Source organism: Tursiops truncatus, chromosome 9 (assembly GCF_011762595.2).
Source record: "Tursiops truncatus isolate mTurTru1 chromosome 9, mTurTru1.mat.Y, whole genome shotgun sequence".
Taxonomy (NCBI): domain Eukaryota; kingdom Metazoa; phylum Chordata; class Mammalia; order Artiodactyla; family Delphinidae; genus Tursiops; species Tursiops truncatus.
This window is the reverse complement of record NC_047042.1, coordinates 22,937,774-22,955,227: the sequence shown is the minus strand read 5'-3', so window position 1 is coordinate 22,955,227 and position 17,454 is coordinate 22,937,774. Positions and strand designations below refer to the sequence as shown.

The following is a 17,454-nucleotide window of genomic DNA, read 5'->3' as shown; positions in this document are numbered from 1 at the left end:
ATAAATTCATAATCAATTGAACACTGTATTGTATGCATTAAGGCAGGATGTGGGCAACTAGTCCTTAAAACTAGTTTGATGTACTGGTTTTTCTCCATTTAACTTTTCCTCTAGCTGCTGCTTTAAAATTTTCAATGGATTGCATTCCTGTGCTCACCTACTCTCTGGTTTATGACTGGATCTGGTCCAAAAAGGCACTGGCAGGATATGAGAGGAAGGAAGGAGTCCAGAGCGTTTATTCCCTTGACCCCTTCCATTCTGAGATACTGTTTGATTATGCCTGCACTTTTTTTATGGTCTAGGTTCTGTCAGGGAGATTTATTCCCATGGCTGTATCTTCTATCAAGTTCTAACAACACAATGGAACTTCTAGTCTCAAGGTGGACTGAACATGCACACCAAAATTTCTGGCTCCTATTCAAAACTGACATTCTGGTTTATGTTTAATACAGATACTGTAGAAAGTTTATAAAAGTAAATAAGTATTAATGTATAACTATATTAAGAGGGGGAAATGGGATAAAATGTTCTGATATCAGTGAAGCAATGAACCAAGGCTGCCACTACTCCTGGACTTAAACCAATGACATCACCAAGAACGTGACTGCAAGGAAAGGCCATGGTGTCAACAGGTGGTCATAATTGAGGACGTAGAATCAAAACTAAGAATCATCAGGCATCTGAGAAATGCTGGAAAAGGAGGCAACAAACTCATGAATCAAAGAATTTATACCCAATAACTTAGAGATAATATAAAAATATCAAGGAGTTGGAATACATATAGTTACTATTCACAAAGAGATAAGTAAAATACACCCATGACACAAAAGTAAATAGCTATAAAATAAAAATGTACTGTGGAAAAAGAAGTTAGAGATCATAGAAATGGCAACTTGTTTGAAATTAGTAAAAAAGAAACTCATTATAGTCAGGTTAAGTAACAAACTGAAACTAGCTAAAGAACAAAATAGTTCGTATACATGAAACGTGCATCTTTCCCCCGAGGAACAATTGCTCAGTATTTGCTCATTCAAGGTTCCCAGAGACTTTATAGACTATAACTACCAAGAATAACAAGAGTTGGGCGAATGGGCAAGGAGGAGGAGGGAGCCGTGTTGCATGCAACTCCAGGCAGGGCAGCCCCGGAGGCTGAGGGACACTGCAAGACCTTGGTGGAACGGGGATTTAACTGGGGCCAGGAGCAACGACCATGTAGAGACGTCGCCGGAGCCATTTAGGCACCCACGAAATGCGGGTGCACGTGTATTTTTTGGGTTGGCCAAAAAGTTTGCTTCGGTTTTTCCATAACATGTTATGGAAATATATAATGCAAATAATGCAGTGGATTACCTTATGAAGACAAAGGACAATAGAAGCAGTGAGCCTGCTTCTGAGCAAGATGTTTCTGCTCACTCAGTTCAGTGCTGGAATCACTTTGGTGTTTGCTTTACTTACACGTCCCTTTCCAGGTTTGCCTGCAATGAGATTTCACTCTCTAAATTTAAAGGACATCCTTTCTGAGCTGCTGTGAATAAATCTGGAATGATATTTTAAATTTTCATCTAATGGAGAATTAGCTGTACCTTGAATAAGGATTGCTGTGTTGGACGACTTCAGAATATCACTCACAATGTCATCCAACAGGAGCCAGAATCCCCATGGACTGAAGCAGATTGGCCCTGACCAGACCTGGGGTGACCTCAGAGCTGGAATCCAGCAAGTGTATACCAGACAAAGTATGGTGAAATCCAGATACATGGAACTCTACACTCATGTTTATAACTGCTGCACGAGTGTGCACCAGTCAATCCAAGCTCAAGAGGCTGGTGTCCCTCCTTCTAAATCAAAAAAGGGGGAGACGCTGGAGGGAGTTCAGTTAGTTGGCTTGGAATTGTACAAACAGCTTAAAGAATTTTTGAAGAATTACTTGACAAATCTTCTTAAGGACGGAGAAGATTTGCTAGATGAGAGTGTACTGAAGTTCTACACTCAACAATGGGAAGATTACCGGTTTTCAAGTAAAGTGCTGAATGGCATTTGTGCCTACCTCAATAGATATTGGGTTCTCTGCGAATATTACGGAGGACGAAAAGGAATCTACCAAATCTATTCTCTTGCATTGGTGACTTGGAGAGATTGTCTTTTCAGGCCATTGAATAAACAGGTAACAGATGCTGCTGATTGAAAAGGAAAGAAATGGTGAAACCATCAATACAAGACTGATGAGTGGAATTGCACAATCTTACGTGGAACTGGGGCTGAACGAAGACGATGCCTTTGCGATGGGCCCTAGGCTAAAGGTGTACAAAGAATCCTTTGAGTCTCGGTTTTGGCTGACACAGAGAGATTTTATACCAGAGAGAGTACCAAATTCTTGCAGCAGAACCCAGTTACTGAATATATGAAGAAGGCAGAGACTCGTCTGCTGGAGGAGCAGCGGAGGAGCAGCGGAGAGGCCAGTACCTTCATGAGAACACCCAAGAAGAGCTAGCCAGGAAGTGCAGGCAGGTGCTCATTGAGAAACACTTGGAGATCTTCCACAGGGAATTTCAGAATTTATTGGATGCCGACAAAAGTGAAGATTTGGGTCGCATGTATAATCTTGTATCTAGAATCCAGGATGGCCTGGGAGAATTGAAAACACTCCTGGAGACACACATTCATAATCAGTGTATTGCGGCAATTGAAAAGTGTGGAGAAGCTGCTTTAAATGACCCCAAAATGTATATACAGACAGTGTTGGATGTTCATAAAAAATACAACGCCCTGGTGATGTTGGCATTCAGCAACAATGCTGGCTTCGTGGCTGTGCTGGACAAGGCTTGCGGTCGCTTCATAAACAACAATGCAGTTACCAAAATGGCTCAGTCGTCCAGCAAATCTTCCGAGTTGCTGGCTGGATACTGTGACTCCTTGTTGAAGAAGAGGTCCAAGAATCCAGAAGAAGCAGAACTAGAAGACACGCTCAACCAAGCGATAGCAGTCTTCAAGTATATAGAGGACAGGGACGTGTTTCAGAAGTTCTACGCAAAGATGCTGGCAAAAAGGTTTGTTCATCAGAACAGTGCGAGTGATGACGCCGAAGCAAGCATGATCTCTAAGTTAAAGCAAGCTTGCGGTTTTGAGTATACCTCTAAACTTCAGCGGATGTTTCAAGACATTGGTGCAAGCAAATATTTGAATGAGTGGTTCAAAAAGCACCCGACAAATTCAGAGCCGCTGGGCTTGGATTTCAGTATTCAAGTTCTGAGCTCCAGATCATGGCCTTCTCAGCAGTCCGGTACGTTTGCCTTGCCGTCAGAGCTGGAACGGAGTTACCAGCGCTTGACGGCGTTTTACGCCAGCCGTCACAGTGGCAGAAAATTGACGTGGTTATATCAACTGTCTGAAGGAGAATTAGTAACAAACTGCTTCAAAAACAGATACACCTTGCAGGCATCTACATTCCGGATGGCCATCCTGCTCCGGTACAACACGGAAGACGCTCACGCCGTGCAGCAGCTGATGGACAGCACCCAGATCAAAACTGACATTTTTGCACAAGTGCTACAGATCTTATTGAAGTTGAAGTTACTGGTCTTGGAAGATGAAAATACACCTGTTGATGAGATGGAATTGAAGCAAGATACCTTAATAAAATTATATCTTGGTTATAGAAACAAGAAATTAAGGGTTAATATCAATGTGCCAATGAAAATGGAACAGAAGCAGGAACAAGAAACCACACACAGAAACACCGAGGCAGATCGTAAACTATTGATCCAGGCGGCTCTCGTGAGAATTATGAAAATGAGGAAGGTTCTAAAACACCAGCAGTTACTTGGAGAAGTACTGACTCAGCTCTCCTCAATATTCAAGCCTCGGATCCCAGTAATTAAGAAATGCATTGACATTCTGATCGCGAAAGAATATTTGGAGCGAGTGGATGGTGAACAGGACACCTACAGTTACTCAGGATCAGAACTGCTCAGGATCGCCACGCTTCAAGTCTGTAAATACGGACACCGATGCCATTTAACCTAATTTAAGACCAGAGAGGATGGAACCTTCCATGCTGAGGGCTGCATGCTTCTGCATCCGAATCAACCCATTGGCCACCTGAATAACAGCTGCCGGCTGGGCGGCCCCTCGGAGGCCAGCAACACCTAGAGAGCAGGTCTGAACGGACCCACGTGTAATCTGCTATGAAAAACCATTTGTAGAGTATATTTCATTTTTTAATGTGTGAAAATAAAACTAAAGGAAAAAAAAAACAAGAGTCGACTCGAGAAAGTATCAAAGTGACGTTCAGAAGCATGGAGAGTAAATCCAGAAGTTCAAATTTTCTTTTCAATTTAATTCCAGAAAAAAGTAATAGAGAAAATAAAAGAAAGCCAATATTTGAAGAAATAATACCTCAGAATTATGGAAATATATGATTCTACATATTACAAAAGTCCACTTAATGCAAAGCAATATCATAACAAATTTAAAAAGCAAGAAACAAATAAAACTTCACACCTGAACACATTGCAAAGCAACTTCCACATGTTAAGGATAAAGCAAAACTTCAAAAGCCATCAGAGGGGAAAAAACAATGTAATAAAGTGTAAAAATCAATTTTCATGAGCTATTTTATCAGGTTTATTAGATACATGACATCAATAGAGCAATACTTCCAAATTACTGAGGGTAATTGCTGAGAGTTCTGCTTCTGCAATTGCTCACTAATGGCTTCAGACCAACCTTCCAACCAAGGAAAACTTAAAAATACAGACAAAATTCAAAATGAAAAAAAAAAGTATCCGTTTGAAAATTGCAGTAAAGGGTTAATCAGCAGGCTTGGAATGTTCAAAACTTTCACATTCCAGAGAAAGGATTGGCCCTCAACTAGTTCCTGAGTGATAAATCTTTAGAATATCCTGTCTGTTAAGAGTGTATTTGATACATGAGGCCTTGGGGCATGCCAGATATAGTTCATGCTATAAAGTGACTTATGGTGGGAACTTGGACCTCACTGTATCAGTTTGACCTCCGGAGTTGCTGGAAACTGAGTAACCGAGGTCAGCCACTTGGGCAGTCAGCCATGCCTACCTGACTGACCCTTAATAGAAACCTTGACACCAAGGCTCATGTGAGATTCGCTGTTTGGCAATACTTCATAGGACTTGTCACATATGTTGCTGGGAAATTAAATGCTGTTCAAGGACTCTAGGAAGCAGAACAGCTGGAAGCTTGTTCCTAATCTCTCCTTGACCCTGCCCTTTTCACCTTTTGTCTTGACTAAGTTTAATCTGTATCCTTTCGGTGTGATAAACTGTAACTATGAATATAACAGCTTTTCTGAGTTCTCTGAGTCTTTCTAGCAAATCATCAAACATGAGGGTGGTCTTGTGGACCCTCAACACAGAAGGCATCAGGGAGTTTCAAGGTAGTAAAGGCAAACAGAATAGAAAATTCTGAAGAAGATCAAGCGTAAGTGGGAATTTGATATATTTGGAGGTTATATGACAATTTAGCAGTTGGAGTGACCAACTAATTAATATTGGCTCTGGTTCTCCACAGAAATATATTTAAATGGAATGTATATATGTTATTACTTACCTCAAACACAAATTCCAGATGGAGAACAGACCTAAATAAAAACAGAAACATGACTTTTTAATAAAGAAAACTGTCTCTATGATACTGAGGTAGGGAAGCCTTTTAATGAAACATTTTTCCAAGGTAAAATTAGTCAAAAAAAGATTGCCAAATGTTCTGGCTATCGCAAAGTACTAATAATCATTTGACGAAAGACAGCATCAACAAAATTAACAGGTGGAGAAAAACTGGAAGAAATAGTTATGTATAAATATAAATAAAATATTATAAATATATAAAATACATATTACAAAATAAAGGACTAGTATGTAGCATAAAGAATACAAGTCAACAAGAAAGGCGCAAACAACTAAGTGGGACACTGGAAAAAGACAGTTTTTCAAAAAATGAAAAAATTGGCTTAAAAATATATTAAAAAGTATCAAAACACTAAACAAATGCAATTTGAAAGAACAGAAATGTGTCATATTTCACTCATCAAATTAGGAAAACATTTAAAATGGTTTAAAGATCGCTTAAGTTTTGGGAAACATAAACTCTCAGAGTTCTGATGTTTACATTGGGGCAGCCAGTTTTCAGGACAATTTGAGACTGTCTTTTAAAATATGAAAGGTGCATGCTCTATAACTTAGTATTTCTGTTTCTAGGCACCTCCTTTAGCGATCTACTCATGCATGTCAAAGTAAACACTTAAAGGTTGCTCTTCCTTAATGTAACTTGTTTATTGGCCTTCAAGGACATCACTTTCTATTGTTTTTTCTCCTTTGTCACTATTCACTCCTAACTCTTCACTGTTGTTTTCTCTCTTTCCTGACCCTGTAAGGTTGGAGTAGCCCCAGGCTCAGCCCCTGCTGCTACTCTCTTCTTCCGCTACATTCACCTTCTTAATTATCACAGATGGCTCATGGCTTTAAACAGCATCTATAGGCTGGTAACTCCAAGATACCTATCTCCAGATCAGACCACTCTCCTAAACTAGACTCATATATCCAGTGTCCTAATCACTCACTACTGTATCATTAGACAAAAATCTTCTGTGCTTCCTCAAATTCCCTTGGCCACCTCTTTATTTACAGAGATGCTTTCTTCCTTGTGGGCTACACTGCTGCTGCCTTTGCCAATGCCCTTGCCAAGTTTCCTCAGCTGGCTGGAGGTCAAGGTGAGGTCCTAGACCTTCACGCCTCTCAAGTCCCACAAACCAATCCCCGTCCACTTGCAAACCTCAATGAAAAAAATGGGGTGTGGGATTTGTTCTTTACTGACCACCAAGGAGCTGAATAATAACATCCAGTAAAGCAGGGCGTTGTATCCTCTTGACTAATGGGAATCGAGAGATGGGAGGAAACTGAGTAGGTAAATTCTGTCTCCTCTCTCTTCTAAACTATTCTGAGGTGTAGTTTCCTGGGGCTAATAAATTCAAACTGGGAGGAGATGAGAGAAATCATTGCCTTTAAAAAGTGAAAGGCGCCTGTGAGTGAGTCAAAGCTGACCTGTAGTCAGTCACACATTTGTGGCTCCTTCTATCTCCTGCCCACACTCATCACTTCCTCCTCCAAATTCCTAAACTGAGTCTAGATTTCTTCTTCTCGTGTATCCCCACGGCATCTAGCATCTTGTTGAACACACATTAAAAACTCTCTAAAATAAATGTCTTTTTAAAGAGAAAGACAATGAGGATGGGAGATGGAATATGCGAAAGAGAAAGAAGGAAAGAAAAGAAGAAAAAAATAATTCAGACCAACACATCTGCTATTCTCTCTCTACATAGTTGTGAAGAGCTATCATTTTGCTTTTTCTCTAAGTAACAAAATCCCAATAATTTATGCAGTTAAGAGAAAAATCTGTGTTCTTCTGGCAAAGGATCTCAAACCTATATTAAAATGTAGACTTACCAAAGTAAAAGCAATTAGCTTCTTGGCAGGCATGGAAACAATAATTGTGCATCTTAAGTATCCTTCTAACCTCTCTTTCCTCCTGTTTGGAATTTGCCCAATTTATAACGGACAGGTTACGCTTCATAAATATTGCTATCTTGGGCTTCCCTGGTGGCACAGTGGTTGAGAGTCTGCCTGCTGATGCAGGGGACGCGGGTTCGCGCCCCGGTCTGGGAAGATCCCACATGCCGCGGAGCAGCTGGGCCCTTGAGCCGTGGTCGCTGAGCCTGCGCGTCCGGAGCCTGTGCTCCGCAACGGGAGAGGCCACAACAGTGAGAGGCCCGCGTACCGCAAAAAAAAAAAAGAAAAAAACAGGATGATCTGACAGTAAATTGGACAAACGAGAGACAACGATAGACTGAGTCATCAGGGCAGATTTTCTGATATTGTGCAGTGTGAGCTGAGGCCTGATAAAAAGACACAGCATTTCAGGAGCCCGGGAAAGAGGATTCTAGATAGCGGGACCAACAAGAGCAAAACTCATGAGGTTGAAAGGATATTGGTATATCGGGGTAACAAGAGGGTACTGTGTGGTTGCAGCATAGTGAGGAAGGGAGAAAATGGCACAAGTTCGAAGGAGGCAGGGACCAAGCTTCCAGACCTTGTAGACCAAAGTATGGAATTTGCATTTTATTGAAAGTAAAATGAGAGGCCACTAGAGGATTTTAGCACAGGGTTAACATCCAATTTTCATGTCAAGATTACTCTGTTCCCTCCATGGAGAAGGGGGAAGGCAGCATATCAGTTCTCCCATTGCTCCTATTTCAGAGGTAGGTTCTGGAAAAACATTATGAGTTTTGGAATAAAGTGGCTTTTAATATCTGTTAATGATCATCAAGAAGTTTCTAGGTAGACCCTTGTTCTGTTGACATCTTAGCACCAAAGGTGTTGGCTGCAGAGTATCCCACATTCAACATCGGTAATCAAATGACTACCAAACATTCCAAAGGTATATATGCAAGGAGACGGACCAGAGGGAAGAATCTTCTAGGATAAGAGGAAGTTTCATTACAACTGGGTAGACCAGTTTATTAGACAAGGAAATAATAAGGCTGAAACAATGCCTAAATTACAAATGCATTAACCAGGGCAATTTTGTCTCTATATGAAGAACACAGCATAGCTTTCCCAAGTCTGATTTACTCCCTTTCAGCTACTTTCAGCAACTAGGCACAATTCATTTTATTGGGCTTCGCTTTATTGGGCAGTTTTTGCAGATAATATGCTGTTAACAAATTGAAGGTTTGTGGCAACCCTGTATCAAGCAAGTCTATCGGCACCATTTTTCCAAAAGCACTTGCTCACTTTGTGTGTCTGTGTCACATCTTGGTAGTTCTTAGAATATTTCAAACTTTTTCACTGTTATTATGTTTGTTATGGTGATCTGTGATTAGTGATATTTGATGTTATTGTTGCAAAAAGATTGGGCTTCCCTGGTGGGGCAGTGGTTAAGAATCCGCCTGCCAATATAGGGCACATGAGTTCAAGCCCTGGTCCGGGAAGGTCCCACATGCCGCGGAGCAACTAAGCCCGCGAGCCACAACTACTGAGACTGCACGTCACAACTACTGAAGCCCACGCACCTAGAGCCCATGCTCCGCAACAAGAGAAGCCACCGCAATGAAAAGCCCGTGCACCGCAACAAAGAGTAGCCCCCGCTCGCTGCAACTAGAGAAATCCTGTGCGCAGCAATGAAGACCCAATGCTGCCAAAAATTAATTAATTTTAAAAAAGATTATGACTGGCTAAAGGCTCAGATAATGATCAACACTTTTTAGCAATGAAGTATTTTTTAATTAAGGTATGTACATTGTTTTATAGACATAATGCTATTGCACACTTAATAGACTACACTATAGTGTAAACATAACTTTTAAATGCATTGGGGAAAAAAAATTCGTGTGACTCACTATATTGCAATATTTGCTTTATTGTGGTGGTCTGGAACCGAATCTACTGTATCTCCGAGGCATGCCTATATATATAGATCCCCTTTGTTCTTCAAGATTAAAGTCAGGTCTCACTTGCTATATGAAGGTTTCTCCTGTGTTTACAAAGATTATCATAGAGTGCAATATTGTATTATTAAAATGTGTGTCATAATTATTTTTATCTCACCACTAAATTAGAATTTCATTTAGAATAAGGTCTAAAAGATTAATAGGCAACCGAGGTGGAATTTGGTAAATATTTGATTGATCCATTTGATATGAGCTAGCTGGACGTACAATCTTAAGCAAATTTGACTCACATTTAACAAAATATAAAATATTCCAGTTTGATGTCATTTATGTGCTGAATGTGTACTCCTGCTGAAAACTACGGCTATCGCAGTAGCCCAGGAAGCAAAACAGAGAATTTGGACAATTTATTTTTGGACAATATCTGTCCTTAGAAGGTACTGCTAACAAAAGCAGATAGTATTCAATAACGGAATTGAGCCAGGTTGCATTCAACCTGTTCAAACCTGTTCAGAAAATTACATAATCCTAGCAGGTAATAAGTGGGAAATACTGACTGGCTGTATTTGGCAAGATATTGAGCACAAGGAAGGAGAAGGTTCTGATTACAAAAATATATCAGAGATATGTGAGTCCAAAAGCGAATGGGAGCAGGGGTAAATTAGGAAGAGCCGGGAAAAGTATGCTCTCTACCATCAACGGTTATTAAACTCAGCTCAGTGGGATGTAGGTGGCCTCAAATGACCATCCCGCTGGAGCTCATGGTAGATATTTAATGCTGTTTTTTCTTGTTGTTGCCTAGCATTTAAGTTTCTACTTCCTATGAGCACCTTATCTGCCTGTTGTCAAAGCCCTCATTTGTGCAGCTTTGATGTAAGATAGTGCCAGCCCATAGATACCGAAGGGGGTGATGTATCTCACTCCATTCCAGCATAGCCGGGAGATAGCACATGATTTAGGACTGGCCGCTTCGACGTTAAGTGGCAGTCGGAACCAGCCTCTTTACTGCTGCATAAACCTTGTCCTACTTCCATCAACTAGCTTTCTAGAGCTCCCTTGGTCTTTGCCCATTTCCCAAATCAAATCCTCCAGGCTGTCATGAATTTTTAGAGCCTCCAACGCCCCTCTAATAAAATTTCTTTTTTTGCTTAGAATAGCCAGAATTTGGTTCTAACACTCAAAAGCCAGAAATGTGATTACCGCTGACCCAGGAAATATTTAATCTTTTTTCCTTGGTGTCCAAACTCCCTCCAAGCTAACTCTGCTCAGCCCTGTTAACCCCTTCAGTGAAAGTCTCTGCTGGCTTCCCAAGGTGCACGGTCCCCCCAACCATAGCCCCAAGTACCAAGGTGCCTTACACTTTTCTTCCAATTCAGAACCTCCCCTCAGGATGCAAAAATTATTAAGAGAAGTTTGAAGCCAAAGCTAGAGCAGCTATTCTTTTTTTTTTTTTTTTTTTGAGCAGCTATTCTTAAACTTAGTATTCTTAGAATCTGATACTGTGTAGGTGAAAAGCGGGGTCTCAGAGACCACACTTACCAAAAAGTAAAGTATGGGAGAAGCCCGGGAATCTGCAATTTTTTTACAAGCTAAACAGAATCCTGTTAAACAGATCTAAGGAAGTAGGATTCTATTTAGTGAACACATCTGTGTCTATTTGGCTTTGAAAGAAAAGAGCCACATCTGGATGGTCCCCTGTCTCATCGTGTACTTCATATTTACCTCACTGACTGATTTCTTGAACAACATGTGATTTCTTTGGCCTTCAGTGTTCAATTTGCTCTGATGTGTCTGTGCCTTAGTGTGAATTTCCTGCTACCATTTAAAGCTTATTTATTTATTTTGTTGAAGTGTCTAGCTTCTTATAATCAACTTTAGAGCATTTTGCAAAGGTCAGTCTAATCACTGCTCTACTGAGACAACTTAAATTCTCCTCAAAAGAATCCTTCTTCTTAGCTTGGGGATTGGTAAACATTTTCGTTAGCAACCAAGTGCCAAGGAGTCCTGTTTTAAGTTCAAAAATAAATATTTACTGCTTCAGTGTCTCAGAGAACACAGAAATGTGTTTCCTTTTACTCTATCAAAAATATTGACTACTGAGAAGGAAACATCTTCAGAGCAAATTGAAATTAAATTTTTCTCTTTTGAAAATAATTGTACATTTATTATTCTGAGTAGAACTTTTGTGTAGAAGAAAAAAACCTCAAAACATTTGTTCTAAGATTCATATAATTTTCATTATAGCTGTATAATAACAATAATCCTGGCTGGAGCTTGAAAATATAAGTTTTAATCCCAAATCTAACTTTTTTTACTCTTATAATTATAATTTTAATTATAGTTTTAATTATAATTTAATCCTTATAATTTAAGGATTCAATTTTTTCATCTGTTAAATAGGTATAATTCTACCTGGCCTGATTATGTAAGACAAGATTAGATTTTGTAAACTATCAATATAAAAGCACTTCACAAACAGAAAATACTGGTAAATACTATATAAATATGACATTCAATTTAAATAGTGTTAAGAGATAACAAGAAAAACAACAGTAGTTTATATAGTTTTATGTATTTGGCTTTATTCTAAGCTGTGTGTGTGGGGGGGGGGTGGAGAGAGGAAAAGAAAGATTTATTAAATACCCAAAAACACTCTATGAAATTGATCTTTTTCAGATGAGGAAACTGAGGCACAGAGAAGTTAAATAACCTGTCACAGATCCCATAAATTTTTCACAGGTATTTTGCAGACATGTGGCAAGAAAAAAAGATTTTTTTAATGAACATACCAATATTCACAAACATTTTGGAATTGACCCTGCATCTTGATAGTGGCATGACATAAATATACATTTTTCTTTTTATGAAGCTCAAAAAAATGCATTTGATTTAGCTAAGTGGAGTTTGTACTATTCTCACTTCTCTTCCAAATCCTATGACTCTAAGATGATTGCCTGCCTTTACACAGATAGCAAAAATAGCCAACTGGAATGCCATGTAATTGCTGGAATTTTAATTGGCTGGGAAAGAGGAGCATAAAATAGTATTACAGTCAGAGCCAGCCTAGATTTAAAGTTAGTGACTATTTAAGTTTGTGGTTTCTGAGGCTCCTTCCTCAGAATCCTTCACCAGAGAACTGCACCTACACCGTTTCGTACCTAATCTGAAATTCCCACCAATATCACTTCTATGTTATATCATTTTTTTATCAAATTTGTTTTGATAAAAGACATAGAAATCACACTCATTGTGTAGCACCATGAATTATTGATTAATTTTAACCATGAAATTACAGCAATGATTTTGTCCAATGATTCTGTGCTTACTAGATTAGGACATATCCTTAGCAGGGTTTTAAGAAAAAGGGTTAAAAATATAAAATTTGATTTATCAGTTTCATTTGCCTCTTAAAATTAGGAAAAGGCTGCTACTATTGTATTAATTCCAAGAACAGTGAAGTTCAGTGGGAGATCTTTGGAGTTCCCAGGGTGGATGCAGGAAATCTGGAATGGGGAGAGAAGAGAGCCCTACTCTGTCTCTCTTTACTGAAAGCCCATCACAGTGACTGCATTATATATTTCATAAGTTAATACTCACAGAAGCATGGAGAATCTGACGGCCCCAAGATCATGAGATTCAATCAGCCAGTGCAAAAGGGCAGCAGAACAGGAGCTGGGCAGTTACATGTCGGCGTACAAGCAAGAGATGTCAACCTCAGCCGGGCACCAAAATGAAGACCTCTGGGCCTTGACTCAGGGCAGAGAGTAGCGTCAGATTCTGGAAGAAGAGCCATCCTGGAATGGGATGTGTCAGGAAAGCCAGATCATTGCCAACTTTTGGCAGCTATATAGGAGGATTTATTTCGTGCCAGATTCTTTGTCAAGGATCTCATGTTCCTGAGCTGTCTTTCAGTGTGGAAGTATTTTAGTCGGAATAGCCCTTCTAATCTCCTTCTGCCCATTGGACAAGTATGACTTATAGGATTAGTAAGTTTGTAAGGAGGAAATAATCATGCTCAGCCCAAAAAACATGGGGTCTCTGTCTCGCAGGTCTACCTACTTTTGGAGAGAGCTACTCTGATCTCAACTGCGTGGTTAAATGGTCTGTGCCCACAAAGCGGGGGTGGATGGGTAGGGGCTAAGATCATTCTACTGAGTGGATAACTACAAGTGTGAATTTATTTCCTGAGTGAAGTATTAGAAAGCCCGTGGTGGCCACACATTGAGGTCATATCATCCAATTCAGCCTTTATCAGTAATAATACTAGCATTTCATTTTCCATTTGTCTTTCATGTCTTATTTCTCAGTCGTTTCTATATTTAGAGATGAAAGGGATGTGATTTATGGACTCCCTACAGCCCTAATCCCTGTGTCAGTTCCTTTAACTCTTGCAATGTTATTGGTATTCGTGTTAGTTTTCGTTGCTGTTATAACAAATTACCACAAACGCAGCACCTTTCAACAACACAAAGTGATTAGCTCATCGTTTCTGTAGGTCAGAAGCATAGCACGATGTGGCTGGATTTTCTGCTCGGCGTCTCAGTGGCTGAAATCACAGTATTGACTGGGGCTACGGTCCTCAACTTGCACTCCAGGTCCTCTAGAAAGATAACTGATCATTGCCGGAACTCATTCCTTCTCTTGTTTTCCATGTGGCCCCTCCATCTTCAAGCCAGCAACAGCACATCAAACGCTTCTCAGGCTCCAAATCCCTCTGACTCACTCTTTTGCCTTTTTCTTTTAAGGCTCCACGTGAGTACAGAGGCCCAACCTAGATGATTCAGGATAATCTCCCAATCTTGAACTCAACATATTAGTCACCTTAATTATACCCACAAAGTCCATTTTGTCATGTAAAAGGGTGTAACGCCAGGGAGCAAAAATCATGAGGGCTACATTTCTGCTTACCACAGTTAGATAATAACTTTCCCATTTTAGAAACAAGAAAGTTGAGACTTAGAAAGGATAAAGAACTTGCCATAAATGACACAGATCATAAATGGCAAAGCTAGAATGAAAGGCCAAGTGTGTTTGTGTTAGGCTCAGTACTGCCCTTGACCCTGAAATACCTACATTCCTGCCCACTGTTCATCTTGGACAAATGATGCATAATCAAACACAACATTTTTCTCTATAACAGGGAAGAGGAAGACATGCTCAATGTACTTCCCTCTCTTTCCTTCATCTTGATTTTTCTGTTTTAACTCCCATTTGATAAACATTACCCCTTCCTCACAAATGAGAAATGTTTAGAGAGAGAAAAAGAAAGGGTTGATAATAAAGCAAGGAAATACAAGAGAGAGGTACAACAGAAAAAAGGGATGCGGGGGAGAATGACAGGGAAAAGGGAAAAGAAAAAGTCAAAGATGGGGAGTGTACACACAGAGATGACACTGAAGTACTCAGAATTCAATAAACGCACTATAATCTAGGATAATGGTTTATACACTGAGAGATCAGTTAAAAATTTTCCCCACTGTTCTGTTTGTACTCCTAAGCAAAGCCTGCACATTCCTGATTAGGCCCCAAACAAAACACACAATCTAGCATTAAAGAGCTCAAGAGTCTTTAACTGCTTTATTATGGGAACAACTTGAGGCCTGCATTTCAGCTTGAGGTAGCGTCAACCCACTTTGCTTCTTGTCCTTGTCCTACTGAACTGTCCTCAATGCCAATCCCCCCGTCCCAGGCAGAGCTCCCAAAAGGTCAGTTCCTTTCACCATTTACTATGAGGAAGACACCGTTCTGGTGCTGAGGACACAAAAATATGAAAGGACATGGTCATTATCTCTGTAGATTTTACAGCCTGGCCATTAAGGAGGACAGAAAATAAGTAGGTAATGTAATGTAATGAGGTTAAAGGGAATAATAATTGACACCATGATTTTTTGCCTTCCACTCCGGTTTAAGATCATCACTCTCCCACTCTCAAAAAAAATCTCTCTCTTTAAGATGTGTACTGTGCTAATATATTGCCTACCCTCAAGGCTACCTAGGTATAATTCTAAATATCCCCAGTCCACTCATTTCTCTTTTCCCTGCAGGTGATTTTCCAGGTTTCTCTCTTCTTCGTGAACACTCTCCCTCCACTACCATCCACCTCCTTCTCTCAGGTGCTTAAATTTCCTCTACCCCAGGTAAAAAATTAATTGAATTTGTACCCTTCCTTCTTTGCTTCCCTCTTCATGGAAGAAGTGTCGCTCGCTTTCAGGTCAAGTCTAACTCTTCCTCCTGTTCTTTAGATTTATTGCTTTGTGCTCATCAGAAACTGTGATTCATCAGTGATCTCTAGTCTCCTCTTTGTGCAACATACAAACACTGACAGGACCCGGCCTTCTTAAAGAAAAAAGCTTGCCCTTCATCCCGTCTTAATCCTTAGTTAGTTGCTTATGTCTCTTCTATATTGTACTATATACCTTCCTGAAGAAGTAGTATTGGCTATTATCATCACTAGCTCAACTTAAGTTTAATCTAGAACCCAAGAAAATGTAGCTAATAATACTTCGCTGAAACACTCAGCAGGTGTGACTTTATGCCTAGACACACACACATGGAAAAAAGGTAACATTTCTTATTTTCTGTCAGTAAGAGTAATACACCTGTCAGAGGGCCATCATCAAAAAGGACACAAACAACAAATGCTGGAGAGGATGTGGAGAAAAGGGAATCCTCTGCACTGTTGGTGGGAATGTAAATTTGTGCAGCCACTATGGAGAACAGTATGGAGGTTCCTCAAAATACTAAAAATAGAACCACCACATGACCCAGAAATTCCGTTCCTGGGCATATATCCAAAAACACCCAAAAACACTAATTCAAAAAGATACATGCACCCCGATATTCATAGCAGCATTATTTATAACTGCCAAGACATGGAAACAACCTGTGTCCATCAACGGATTAGTGGATAAAGAAGATGTGGTATATATGTAATGGAATACTAATCAGCCATAAAAAATAATGAAATTTTGCCATTTGCAGCAACGTGGGTGGACTTGTAGGACACTGTACTAAGTGAAATAAGTCAGAGAAAGAGAAATACTGTTTACCACTTACGTGGAATCTAAAAAATACAACAAACTAGTGCATATAACAAAAAAGAAGCGTATTCACAGATACAGAGAACTAACTAGTGGTTACCAGTGGGGAGGAGAAGGTACAAACTACTGGGTGTAAGATAGCCTCAAGGATGAGTACATACAATTCTAAGTCTCCAACTACCAGGATGTTGGGAAATCCAATCTTTGCTTTCCTAAGGGCTCCCTGATTCCCAGGGTCACAGTGAACTGAGGAAGTTTACAGTACCTTGGAAACAAGGGCTTTACTTGTGTAATCATCTCTTCACTACCAGTCGCTGGCCTCGCCTCCCACTACTTCCCTGCTCGCCCTTTTGCAGCAATCTTATCAGCTACTTGCTGTGATGCCGGTTACTGAGTCTAAACCTTTGCCAATCCTGTCTTCTCTACAGGAATTGCCCTTTTCTTCCTTGTTCACTTGGATGTCTCCTGTTTATTCTTCAGGACTGAGTTCAAGTTGTCCCTTCTTCCTTTCCCTAACCCCACAGAATGATTTATACACCCTCATATCATTGCCATTGTGCTCTGCACAAACTTTGTGTAAGCATGACTAGATTCTGTGATAGAACAGAGAATATATCATGCTCCCAAGGAGTTTATAATCTGAAGAAGTATGTAAGGGAAAAAATAGGTGATTGCAATACCATATGCGATGTCTGGTAGGAGTGATTAGAGAACTCCGGAAATTTTTTAAATAGTCAATATCTATTCAGTGTTTTGTGTCTCATATATTCTAAATACTTTATGTGTGTTATCTCATTTACTTCTCACTACAAAACTATGAAGAAAAAACTTGTACCCATTTTACAGGGGAGGAAACTGAAGCACAAAGAGATTTAGTAATTTGTCCAAGGATTCACAGCCAACACGCAGACCTATGGGAGTCTGGCTTCAGAACAT

The 17,454-nt window shown here is 39.9% G+C and overlaps 1 long non-coding RNA gene and 1 pseudogene across 1 annotated transcript in view; one reads left to right on the top strand and one right to left on the bottom strand.

Annotated features, from left to right (window-relative positions):
- Positions 1-14,189, bottom strand: part of LOC141279518 (uncharacterized) — a 77,607-nt gene extending 63,418 nt beyond the window's left edge. Inside the window, exons 1-2 of the long non-coding RNA XR_012333898.1 lie at positions 13,076-14,189; positions 5,584-5,614 (exon numbers count right to left, since the gene is read on the bottom strand). This is a non-coding gene — a long non-coding RNA (uncharacterized lncRNA). The remainder of the gene's footprint in view (positions 1-5,583; positions 5,615-13,075) is intronic.
- On the top strand, positions 1,326-4,323 carry LOC101333909 (cullin-1 pseudogene; annotated as a pseudogene).
- Positions 14,190-17,454: the final 3,265 nt, after the last annotated feature.